At 47.9% G+C, this 12,338-nt stretch overlaps 1 protein-coding gene and 1 long non-coding RNA gene across 2 annotated transcripts in view; both read left to right on the top strand.

The window, feature by feature from the left end:
• The window catches only part of LOC110838860 (cell growth regulator with RING finger domain protein 1), a 75,083-nt gene that overhangs the window by 22,565 nt on the left and 40,180 nt on the right, over positions 1-12,338 (top strand). The window lies entirely within an intron of this gene.
• On the top strand, positions 4,674-6,097 carry LOC110838868 (uncharacterized). The gene is made up of 2 exons (XR_002546264.2): positions 4,674-4,795; positions 5,620-6,097. It is a non-coding gene; the product is annotated as an uncharacterized LOC110838868 (long non-coding RNA).

Here is a 12,338-nt window from a genome sequence, read left to right as displayed (position 1 = left end):
ATCAGCCTTCGTAAGCTGTGCCCGGGACGTCACAGTGCGTTTGAAATGCTTGTCACAAGGAGACGAGTGCTAATTTCACGAACTTTAATTTCTTTGTTACGTTTTGTTCATGAACCACGGTAAACCTCACACGAGTTGAAATGACGTCATTTCGCGTGACGTGAGTTCTGTTACCTCATACAAAGCGGTTTTGAGGGGCAAACCCTGGTTCTGGTTTGCCTTTTTTTGGCGCATACCGCGGCCGAGAATCAGTTGTTCGAAGAACGTGTTCGCACGCAGTATTGCGGCTGGCTGTGTTCGACGCGTTCGCCGCTACTGAACAGTTGCATTAAGTCAGGAACTCGTTAAATCCGAAGTTTCCAGTTCATGACCCGCACTCGTCTGCCGCAAACTGCATTTCGCGTATTTTTACGATTATCTGCATCAGTACGAATTCGGTGTTTTGAACATCTGGTAGAAATCTCTGAATAGGGGATCGGCCATGTCGAGGGCTGCAGCAGATTTGTTGCGCAGTACCACGTCGTGAAGACGAATGCGGCAGAAGAAGAGTGGGCTCCACTCTTTCTTGACCTCGCCGCTATATTTTGGTGAGGGGCGAACGTTACGCGGCAGCCGCTTTCCTTCCGGGGTAGTAGCCCCCAGCACCCATTTCGTAGGAGGCTGGTTGGGCCTCGAAGCCAGCCTGGACTCCGAGACAAGATAAGAAGCCGTTCCAGGAATCGCCCAGCCCGTGGTCAGTCTCCAGACCCTGTGATTGGCCGAGTATTATTTTCTTGGATTAGGTGAGAAACGTCTTGTCCGATTCCACAGCGACGCCCAGACGCCGTGCCACGGGTGTGACAGGTACAGGGGTCGATTCTCGGCCAGGTACCGATTGGCTTGCGGCGAAGCTGTCGATATTGGTTTCTGGGTTATGGACTTGTACCCAGGCACCAGACTTTTGGAGAGACGTGACTACGAGGTGCGATCGGAAAGTTTCTAGACTGCGCCTATAAAAACCCGTACACTTATCTCAGGTATTAAATCCATCCATCACCCTCGAAGTAGTTTCCCTGGGAGTGAACACAACGATCCCAGCGCCGCTGCCAAGCCTGGAAGCATCCCTGGAAATCTTTCTTTGTCAGCCTGTCAAGCACCATCTGCGATTCTGCCTGAATCTCTTCTATCGTCTCAAATCTCCTTCTCTTTAGCTGAATTTTCATCTTTGGGAAGAGGAAGAAGTCACACGGCGGATAAGGAGGGTGCGGGATGACGGCCATGGTGTTTGAGGCCAAAAACTGCCGAACTTTGAGGGCGGTGTGCGCTGGCGCGTTGTCATGATGCGTCGCATGTGGAGTTCTTCCTTTAGAATCAGCTGACAGGTCCGATAGCCTATCCCAACAATGTCGCACAAGTCGTTGATGGTACGACGTCGATCTTCGTGAATGGCCTGCCGAATCTTCGTAACATTTTCGGGCGTTGTGCTCGAAGATGGTCGTCCAGAACGCTCGTCATCATCGACAGAAGTTCGGCCATTTTTAAAACGTGAATGCCACACAAAAGTTTGTGCACGACCCATTGCGGACTCCCCAAATGCTTGGTTTAGGATTTCATAGGTTTCCGTAGCCGTTTTGGCGAGTCTTTGGCAAAATTTGATGCACACGCCATTCCGAAATCGCAGGAGGGTCGGTGTAATGCACTACCAAAACGCCCATAACTAAGAAACAAATGCTAATTCGATGATGCCGGCTGGCACACTGATTTACTATGAATGTAGGCCGCACCCCCTAAAGGCAGAAGCTCGTACTACATCCGGTTCGTTCGCTATTGACACAGTCTTGAAACTTTCCGATCGCACCTCGTATCTTCACTTCAGCGTTGCAGCCCTGAAGACCAGCGCTGAATAGCCTAAGATGGCTGTCTTCTGAACTGTGCTGTCGAATACTGTGGCAGAAATTTACGAGAGGTCCGTGCTGCCACCATCATCAGTGATGACCAGAAGACAGCCATCTTCGTACTAAAGAACGCCGTGAGAACCCTAAGTCATACACTGCATCGTAGTTTGGATCGGTCTGCCTGCCCTTCAGTCGAGCAGGTCGGTGACCTGTTGACGCGCAGAACCTGTTTTCGGGAAGATCCCGGTTTCCGTCCCGATCGAGTTAACGTTTTCTCAGCCTTTTAATGCACTCACCGTACCTCATGAGATTTTAGCCGTAAATTCAAGAAAGGGAGAGGTTTTGTTTGAACTTACGTGTGCAGAATAGGGGGGAAGTGTGCGGACTGGATTGATCTGGCTCACGGGAGGTTTCCAGTGACGTGCTGTTGTGAATAGTCGGAGAATTTTATTAGATGAGCGACTATCAGTTGCACGAGAACTGGGCCCGCTTGGACTTTAAGAGCTGACTCGTGGAAGCCTGTTTCGTCAGTGTCTGGTAAATGACAATGTGCGTAGACCGTGCGTTAAAGAGCGATGAATGGCGGCTGCTACTTTAGTAGTCGAGAGCTCCCGGGTACTCGGGATTACCACTGAACACTTCGGGTGCCTACCCCGTGCTCCTTGTCCCGTGAGGCTTCAGATGCACGCTTTCTTGACGACGGCATCTGATCGAAAAATACGCCGTTGTAGGCCTCCGGTGCGTGCTCGTGTCCTGGCGTCTGAGGATGGACGAGTCATTTCGCACGTTTTTATCTGAAACTAAGAAAACTGCGTCGAGCTGACTGAAAGGGTAACGCAGTGCCAAACTTTTAACTGGAACTGTGAAATAACTAGGTGCATGATGGAGTTGAGTCCTCCTTCAGAAACTTCCTGTCACGTAGTCAGGAAAAACGCGAAGTATTATGGAACTCGAAGGCCCCTGAGGACCGAGTCCACGTGGACACACCGTGTATCTCTAAGAAGCATTTTAATATTATCGTCCCATCTGCTAGATATCCGAAGTGGCATCTTGCTTCTTGTTTTTCGACTAGAGTTTTCTGCGCATTCCTCATCTCCCCATTCGTGCCACATGCCCCGCCCAGCTCATCCGCCTTGATTTGGCCATCCCAGTGTTTAGTGAAGACTGAAGCTTATGAAGCTGTTCGCCGTGGAACATTCTCCGTCCTCATGCCAACTTCCTCCCGCTTAGGCACAAATAATTTCCCTGGGAAGAGAATTAAAAGGCCTAAAGGAGAGGAGGATTTCTGAGTCAGCGCACTACACGGCAATAACAGGGATTACATTAATTGGACGCTGAGTCGACTCAACCACAATTGCAATTTCATTTTATTCCGTGGTATTCCAGAGTATTTTAATAGCCTTAATGTCGGAAAGACCTTGAATCTGGTGGCTACGTGACTCTGAACAGGTAGACAGACTCTCTTGATGATCGCCTTCCACTAACTAACCTTTCAGACACTTGTTACGAGAAGGGGCCTCGTGACATCATGACTGTTTATATGGAATGCAGTTTACAGCTCTGATAAAAACGAGCGCCAGTCGAAACACTTCTTTGTCTTCTCATGGCCACGTTGAAAAAGAAGAACAAGAAGAAAAACGTTTGAAATCCGGCGTGCGTGTGATGTTGACATCGCCCAGTTCCGTTGCCCTCTGCTTTGCTCCGTTTGAATGTCGCTGTCTGTCTTCTTTCTGGAAACTCTGGGAGAATAATAAATGGCCTTCTCATGAAAGCGTGTGAAGGGCATGGAGATAAGACTCCATCCGTTGGAGTACGTTTGCTCAAGATCAGTGGCAGGCTGTTGTGAACGGTAATTAAACTTGTTTCTTCATAGGAAGTTGATTGTTTATTCGCAAGCTGGTTGACTATCAGCTTCCCAAGAAGGACTTTGGTCGGTGGGGGTTCTTGAGTTTCCACGCTTTCCAGACTCAGGAAGAGAACCGGCTGGCGCTAACTGGTCTGTACCAATGGCAGGAAATGAAAAGAACACATCGCAAAACTTCCTTCTCAGTTGCCCCAAAAGAATCACTTTTTTGCGGTTGCTGAAGTTGATTGGGGCTCATCTGCCCGTCCCCCCTCCCCAGCACCTTAGCAAACCACGTGTGATAGATCGCCAGGCTGTGCGCGCGTGCCAACTTTCGAGCCGGTGAACCGATTTTCACTAAACTTAGTGTGGACATTGGAGGTCCAAGGCACCTCCTCCTCCTCCTCCTCCTCCTCCACCGCTCGAACTTTGACAAAGGAGCGACACTTAATATGGGGCCCTGAAGTGGTGTGCTGCTATACATATGTATGTATGTGTATTTATGTTTATCCTTGAATATACGCCGCTTATGTTGCAGTAAATATTTTGCCAAATTCAAACCAACAATTTGGCGGCCGTTCGGAAATTGTCCGGTGCTTGCATGTTGAGAGCGATGACTGATTACTCATTTGGGTTCGTAACGTGTAGTCGAGTGTCGCGATACGCCATGAACTTACTCATGCATTTCACGTCAAATATTGTTTGTAAGTCAGCACTTGCTCACATGACGACCGTGCAAACTTTGAAGTCGTACCTGGCAAATGCAGCGTAGAATGTGCAGCACTTCTGAATTTCTGAACGGAACTCGCCGTCCGATGCAGTAGCACTTCTCTCTTTCAACTGCGCGAGCAACGACACCTGAGGAGCGCGCCGAAGACACGGTTTGTTAAAGGAAGTGTTCTGTCGTCCGAGCCTGCGTTCTCTGCTCGCATTCCTTCAGAATCGTGCAGTCAGGGGAGGAAATAGGCAACACGCTGCACCGTCGCGCTTCAGTTCGTAGAAGGGGACGATTTTTTCTCTTCAGGACAGCGTCCAGGCCGGCTCTGGGTACTACCCACCTAGCCTCCCGTTCATCTGGGTAAGTAAAGTAAAGTAAAGTAAAGTTTGTCCCACTGTACGCCATGTAGGCACTTGGGGTGAGTGGAGGTATAACTCCTCTCTTCCTTGACCTCGGCACTAGATGGGGGTGAGTGGTCAGCATCACGCCCCGGCCGGCTTTACCCCCGGGAAAGGACCCCGGTACCCATTGTAGAGGAGGCTGGGTGGGCCCCAGAGCCGGTCTGGACGCAGAGGCTAGAGGAAAAATCCTTTGCCCCCGTCGGGGATTGAACCCCGGTCGTCCAGCCCGTAGCTAGTCACTATACTGACTGAGCTATCCCGGCTCATCCGTTCATCTGGGTACCGGGAGTAAAATCGGTCAGGGGGTAAAGCTGACCACTCGCCGCCATAAACGAGTTAATATGTTTTGATTGCGCCGAGCTGTGTCCCGCGTTCCCCGTACGTTTTTCCTTTACTCATAAGCCACCCGAATACAAATAGTAATCAAGTGTCCTCACCGAGACCGTCGCAAGCTTTTTCACTCTGCGATGTGTGAGGTGGGATCGACACCAGCGCCACTTTCTATATGGCGATGTGGTGATGTATTGAAAAGATATTTGGAAAATGCAGAACTTAGAGAAATAATTCTTTTCGTGATGTGAAAGAAAAGAATTCTTTCACAGGAATAGGTCGCACACGAAAAGCGTGCTTTGAGTCTGATGCGCCGGCGCAGAGCAAAGGCTCGTTATTAATTTACGGCACTTGCAGAAGATTGGAAAACCACGTGATTTGTGTAGTTTGGAACTAAATTTGTCTGAATAAGGTAACTGACGTAATCTCTTGTTGATGATTCGCAATTCACAGAAAACGAACGCGTGTTTCGGTGCGGAGTGCGTGTCTCCAGTCTTGTTATTTGGAATTCAAGGAGCAGAGGCAACGCCCGAAGGCGAACATTTCCTGTGCTTGAGGTCCACAGAGTGGGAAGAGTTTGAAAAATGAGGAACAGAAAGAAAGAAAAGAAAGTTCTGACAATTCTGGCACCAGCAAGCGCTGTCAGTGCTCGGAAAACTACTTTCGAAACAAGAGAGATGGTGACTGTGTGTGTTGCTGTAATTGGATTCACGAGGTTTGCTCTCCATACGATATGAAATGCGTCGACTGCGGCAGAAAGATCTTGCGAGAATCTAACAGCAGGAACCAGAAGTAAATGGAGAACATTTCATTTACTGATGATTGGACTCTAGTTCAGTAGTTTAAGCTCAGGCTCCGGGTAAAGTTAGGAACCTTTTTCTTTTAATGTACCTACATAATAATTAAACAATTCTTTTGAACTTCTATTATACCTTTGTGTTTTTATTGGAATTATTCACCCATTTTATATTTTAATGCCCGTATTACGTCCTTACTTTGAATTAAGTTCATAAGTTTTAGTTAACAGTAGTCACTTTTTGAATTAACAGAATATTTCCAAAAAGAGACGCCGCTAAGACAGATTTTTTCCTTGCCGCCGTGTGTCTCTGACACTTTGTTTTCTGCAGTCATTTTGCTTGCAGCTTAGTATAATAGAGATCTTAAACGTATCTCTTTATTCTCAGTGCTTTTAGCCGTTTTCTCGTTGAGTTAGAAAAAATGTTGCTAAAAGTGCGTCGTGTCTCCCGGACTTACGCTACACTGGAAAATATGCACACGTGTTCGCCCTCGCGTCAGAGGGGGCGCCACGAGACGCAAACTGGTCACGGGCTCGACGCCAAGACAGGCGGACGGACACATTGACTGACCGTCCTTTGCGATGCGTAGCGTCGAGCATTAACGCAGGAAATTGTCGACTGTACTGACAGTATGAAATAAATCCACTTGTGTTGGGAACTCGCCGTGCGATAACCTATTACGTTACAGCGCCTTAAAAGTGTTCTTGTTCCCGGTACGCGGGCTGTATCATGTAACCCACAGCCCGAGGTTCAAGCCGGTTTTGTGGATTTAGAGTCCACTTTCACTGGGAAGTTATCTCACACGCCGTGAGGTAATGTGTGTGTGGGGCTGGATTGTTTCTCCTCCAGTGAGCCATTGTGCTCGCGGTGAAAGTGGGTTCGATCAGCATCCATTGTGATCCCGGCCCCATGTTACGTACTGACTAGTTTTTTATTTTTATCTTTTTGTGCCTGATCCGCACGTTCGCCTCATGTACGTATATTATTATGTGCTTAAGAACTCTGCGATGAAGGGTCCTACAACGAGATGGGATTGGCGTCTTCCTTCTGAACCCCTCGTAGCATCGTCGTGCATCGTCTATTCCAGACGATTTTAGGAAGTACGAGGTGCGATCGGAAGGTTTCCAGACTGCGCGTATAAAAACCCGTACACTTATCTCAGGTATTAAATTCATCCATCACCCTCGCAGTAGTTCCCCTGGGAATGAACACAACGATCCCAGCGCCGCTGCCAAGCCTGGAAGCATCCCTGGAAATCTTTCTTTGTCAGCCTGTCAAGCACCATCTGCGATTCTGCCTGAATCTCTTCTATCGTCTCAAATCTCCTTCCCTTTAGCTGAATTTTCATCTTTGGGAAGAGGAAGAAGTCACACGGAGCTAAATCCGGCGAATAAGGAGGGTGCGGGATGACGGCCATGGTGTTTGAGGCCAAAAACTGCCGAACTTTGAGGGCGGTGTGCGCTGGCGCGTTGTCATGATGCAGCAGCCAGTTGTGGTTGCGCCACTTTCACGGCCGCTTCCGTCCTTTAGAATCAGCTGACAGGTCCCATAGCCTATCCCAACAATGTCGCACAAGTCGTTGATGGTACGACGTCGATCTTCGTGAATAGCCTGCCGAATCTTCGTAACATTTTCGGGCGTTGTGCTCGAAGATGGTCGTCCAGAACGCTCGTCATCATCGACGGAGGTTCGGCCATTTTTAAAACGTGAATGCCACACTAAAGTTTGTGCACGACCCATTGCGGACTCCCGAAATGCTTGGTTTAGGATTTCATAGGTTTCCGTAGCCGTTTTGGCGAGTCTTTGGCAAGAGATTCAGGCAGAATCGCAGATGGTGCTTGACAGGCTGACAAAGAAAGATTTCCAGGGATGCTTCCAGGCTTGGCAGCGGCGCTGGGATCGTTGTGTTCACTCCCAGGGGAACTACTTCGAGGGTGATGGATGAATTTAATACCTGAGATAAGTGTACGGGTTTTTATAGGCGCAGTCTAGAAACTTTCCGATCGCACCTCGTATTTCGGTTAAATTTGTACTTGAATCGCCAATCTGTTTCGGCGCTGATCCTTTTGAACTAAAAGCTGTTTCTCCCCACACGACAGTTCTCATTTTTTTATCCAGGCACGTGAAGCGCTGGTGGGTGTTAAACGATGGATGCGTCACTGTCGCAGAAATTTAAAAATGGCGCCGAAACCGTAGCAGAGAGCGAAGTGTGTCCAGTGGCTAGCGCAGGTTTGGAGCCTGCGTTGTGTTCCGCACTGGTCTCTTGAGGTGCGTCAATTACTTAACCAATGTTGACATGGTCGTGGGATCCCTCTGCTTGGCCTCCGAATTCACCCGCTCTGAGCCTGCTTGACTTTTTGCGCGGGTTTACATCCAGAACCATGTCTACACTCAACACAACACCCAAGATGAGTTAGAGGTCTGATGGACGACATGGCTCTTGCATTCGAGCAAATCACTCCAGAAACGCAGCTTAAGACCTGGAAACACTTAGCTGCCGGGTGTCGCTTGTGTTGTGGACGCCAAGGGGCCATGATATGGCGCATTGATTTTTGACACAAACTCCTGTTTTATTTCTTTAATTTTTTGCGCCTTTTTTGAAAGTTGAAATAAAATTCAACAATAATTTAGAATATTTCAATGTTCCACATTTATATAATTTCAAACGAATTACTCTGTATAGTGGTGCAACTGAACAGTGGTAATGGATCTTGAGGTTACGTAAGAGACAGGTAATGTCTCGGCAAGCTGAGTGACTGTCAGCTCTTCAAGACTTCTTCTGCGCAGTGGAGTAAATATTAAACAGAAAATGTGTGTGACAAAATTAATAGTTCCTGTACTTCATTCGTCTTTCAGAGAAGTGGACCTCATGCGCATGGGCTGTATGAAAATCTCGTTTTTGTAATAGGCGTTTTTGCTGTGCGCATTGCAGTCTTGTTTCTTCTGCGTGAATCGTTAAGCCGCGACATTTGTTGTTTCTTTAAGGACCCTTCCTCGGGTTATGCGGCTAGCAGGAAGACTGCGAATTATGAACTGGGAGGGTCGTAGAAGGAGACGTTCCTTCTTATTGGAAACAAGGATGCTAATGAAGATTTCTGTCTTCTGGGTTGTTGCGCTGTGTAGTCCGGTCGATGTTTACCAACGTTTCAGAGGTCATACTGCCTCCGTCATCAGAGTATGAAGATTTCTGTCTTCTGGGTTGTTGCGCTGTGGAGTCTGGTCGATGTTTACCAACGTTTCAGAGGTCATACTGCCTCCGTCATCAGAGTATGAAGATTTCTGTCTTCTGGGTTGTTGCGCTGTGTAGTCTGGTCGATGTTTACCAACGTTTCAGAGGTCATACTGCCTCCGTCATCAGAGTATGAAGATTTCTGTCTTCTGGGTTGTTGCGCTGTGGAGTCTGGTCGATGTTTACCAACGTTTCAGAGGTCATACTGCCTCCGTCATCAGAGTATGAAGATTTCTGTCTTCTGGGTTGTTGCGCTGTGTAGTCTGGTCGATGTTTACCAACGTTTCAGAGGTCATACTGCCTCCGTCATCAGAGTATGAAGATTTCTGTCTTCTGGGTTGTTGCGCTGTGGAGTCTGGTCGATGTTTACCAACGTTTCAGAGGTCATACTGCCTCCGTCATCAGAGTATGAAGATTTCTGTCTTCTGGGTTGTTGCGCTGTGTAGTCTGGTCGATGTTTACCAACGTTTCAGAGGTCATACTGCCTCCGTCATTAGAGTATGAAGATTTCTGTCTTCTGGGTTGTTGCGCTGTGGAGTCTGGTCGATGTATACCAACGTTTCAGAGGTCATACTGCCTCCGTCATCAGAGTATGAAGATTTCTGTCTTCTGGGTTGTTGCGCTGTGTAGTCTGGTCGATGTTAACCAACGTTTCAGAGGTCATACTGCCTCCGTCATCAGAGTATGAAGATTTCTGTCTTCTGGGTTGTTGCGCTGTGTAGTCTGGTCGATGTTTACCAACGTTTCAGAGGTCATACTGCCTCCGTCATTAGAGTATGAAGATTTTTGTCTTCTGGGTTGTTGCGCTGTGGAGTCTGGTCGATGTTTACCAACGTTTCAGAGGTCATACTGCCTCCGTCATCAGAGTATGAAGATTTCTGTCTTCTGGGTTGTTGCGCTGTGTAGTCTGGTCGATGTTAACCAACGTTTCAGAGGTCATACTGCCTCCGTCATCAGGGCGATGAGTATGAAGATTTCTGTCTTCTGGGTTGTTGCGCTGTGGAGTCTGGTCGATGTTTACCAACGTTTCAGAGGTCATACTGCCTCCGTCATCAGAGTATGAAGATTTCTGTCTTCTGGGTTGTTGCGCTGTGTAGTCTGGTCGATGTTAACCAACGTTTCAGAGGTCATACTGCCTCCGTCATCAGGGCGATGAGTATGAAGATTTCTGTCTTCTGGGTTGTTGCGCTGTGTAGTCTGGTCGATGTTAACCAACGTTTCAGAGGTCATACTGCCTCCGTCATCAGAGTATGAAGATTTCTGTCTTCTGGGTTGTTGCGCTGTGGAGTCTGGTCGATGTTTACCAACGTTTCAGAGGTCATACTGCCTCCGTCATCAGAGTATGAAGATTTCTGTCTTCTGGGTTGTTGCGCTGTGTAGTCTGGTCGATGTTAACCAACGTTTCAGAGGTCATACTGCCTCCGTCATCAGAGTATGAAGATTTCTGTCTTCTGGGTTGTTGCGCTGTGTAGTCTGGTCGATGTTTACCAACGTTTCAGAGGTCATACTGCCTCCGTCATCAGAGTATGAAGATTTCTATCTTCTGGGTTGTTGCGCTGTGGAGTCTGGTCGATGTTTACCAACGTTTCAGAGGTCATACTGCCTCCGTCATCAGAGTATGAAGATTTCTGTCTTCTGGGTTGTTGCGCTGTGGAGTGTGGTTGATGTTTACCAACGTTTCAGAGGTCATACTGCCTCCGTCATCAGAGTATGAAGATTTCTGTCTTATGGGTTGTTGCGCTGTGTAGTCTGGTCGATGTTAACCAACGTTTCAGAGGTCGTACTGCCTCCATTATCAGGGCGATGAGTATGAAGATTTCTGTCTTCTGGGTTGTTGCGCTGTGTAGTCTGGTCGATGTTTACCAACGTTTCAGAGGTCATACTGCCTCCGTTATCAGAGTATGAAGATTTCTGTCATCTGGGTTGTTGCGCTGTGTAGTCTGGTCGATGTTAACCAACGTTTCAGAGGTCATACTGCCTCCGTCATCAGAGTATGAAGATTTCTGTCTTCTGGGTTGTTGCGCTGTGGAGTGTGGTTGATGTTTACCAACGTTTCAGAGGTCATACTGCCTCCGTCATCAGAGTATGAAGATTTCTGTCTTCTGGGTTGTTGCGCTGTGTAGTCTGGTCGATGTTAACCAACGTTTCAGAGGTCGTACTGCCTCCATCATCAGGGCGATGAGTATGAAGATTTCTGTCTTCTGGGTTGTTGCGCTGTGTAGTCTGGTCGATGTTTACCAACGTTTCAGAGGTCATACTGCCTCCGTTATCAGAGTATGAAGATTTCTATCTTCTGGGTTGTTGCGCTGTGTAGTCTGGTCGATGTTTACCAACGTTTCAGAGGTCATACTGCCTCCGTCATCAGAGTATGAAGATTTCTGTCTTCTGGATTGTTGCGCTGTGGAGTCTGGTCGATGTTTACCAACGTTTCAGAGGTCATACTGCCTCCGTCATCAGAGTATGAAGATTTCTGTCTTCTGGGTTGTTGCGCTGTGTAGTCTGGTCGATGTTAACCAACGTTTCAGAGGTCGTACTGCCTCCATTATCAGGGCGATGAGTATGAAGATTTCTGTCTTCTGGGTTGTTGCGCTGTGTAGTCTGGTCGATGTTTACCAACGTTTCAGAGGTCATACTGCCTCCGTTATCAGAGTATGAAGATTTCTGTCATCTGGGTTGTTGCGCTGTGTAGTCTGGTCGATGTTAACCAACGTTTCAGAGGTCATACTGCCTCCGTCATCAGAGTATGAAGATTTCTGTCTTCTGGGTTGTTGCGCTGTGGAGTGTGGTTGATGTTTACCAACGTTTCAGAGGTCATACTGCCTCCGTCATCAGAGTATGAAGATTTCTGTCTTCTGGGTTGTTGCGCTGTGTAGTCTGGTCGATGTTAACCAACGTTTCAGAGGTCGTACTGCCTCCATCATCAGGGCGATGAGTATGAAGATTTCTGTCTTCTGGGTTGTTGCGCTGTGTAGTCTGGTCGATGTTTACCAACGTTTCAGAGGTCATACTGCCTCCGTCATCAGAGTATGAAGATTTCTATCTTCTGGGTTGTTGCGCTGTGTAGTCTGGTCGATGTTTACCAACGTTTCAGAGGTCATACTGCCTCCGTCATCAGAGTATGAAGATTTCTGTCTTCTGGATTGTTG

Source organism: Zootermopsis nevadensis, unplaced genomic scaffold (genome assembly GCF_977971745.1).
Source record: "Zootermopsis nevadensis isolate Lab colony 2312 unplaced genomic scaffold, Znev_1.0 Znev_ptg000013l, whole genome shotgun sequence".
In the NCBI taxonomy this organism is placed as follows: Eukaryota; Metazoa; Arthropoda; class Insecta; order Blattodea; family Termopsidae; genus Zootermopsis; species Zootermopsis nevadensis.
The sequence above is the reverse complement of the archived record's forward strand: the minus strand, read 5'-3'. Positions and strand labels throughout refer to the sequence as shown.